Here is a 537-nt window from a genome sequence, read left to right on the forward strand (position 1 = left end):
ACAAGAAATGCTCAACCAAGTCCTCAATCTGGACATGAAAGGACAACATTTATCATCATGGAAACACACAAAAGTATAAAACATAATTGTAAAGCAAACACACAAATCACAAATGAAAATAATGAAAGACTCAATAGTGCCACTATAGATAACCATCAAATCACAATGACAAACAATGAGAGGAAAAAATCGTAATAAAGAATATATAAAATAAACAGAAAACAATTAAAAATATAAAAGAAAACCTCACATCTCTATAATAACCATGAATTTAAGTTAAATTATCCACTTAAAAGATATACACTGGCTGAGTCAATTTAAAAAACAAACACCTGATTCAACTATATGTTCTCTACAAGAAATGCATGTTAATTGTAAAGACACATACAGACTAAAAGTAAAGGCAGAGAAAAAGATATTCCATGCAAATGAAAATCAAAAGTGAATAGAAGTAGTTATACTATCAGATAAAACAGACTTTAAGGGAAAAACAGTAAAAAACAGTAAAAAAAAAAAAAAAAAAAAAAAAAAGAGAGA

Source organism: Mandrillus leucophaeus, unplaced genomic scaffold (assembly GCF_000951045.1).
Source record: "Mandrillus leucophaeus isolate KB7577 unplaced genomic scaffold, Mleu.le_1.0 Scaffold149, whole genome shotgun sequence".
NCBI lineage: Eukaryota > Metazoa > Chordata > Mammalia > Primates > Cercopithecidae > Mandrillus > Mandrillus leucophaeus.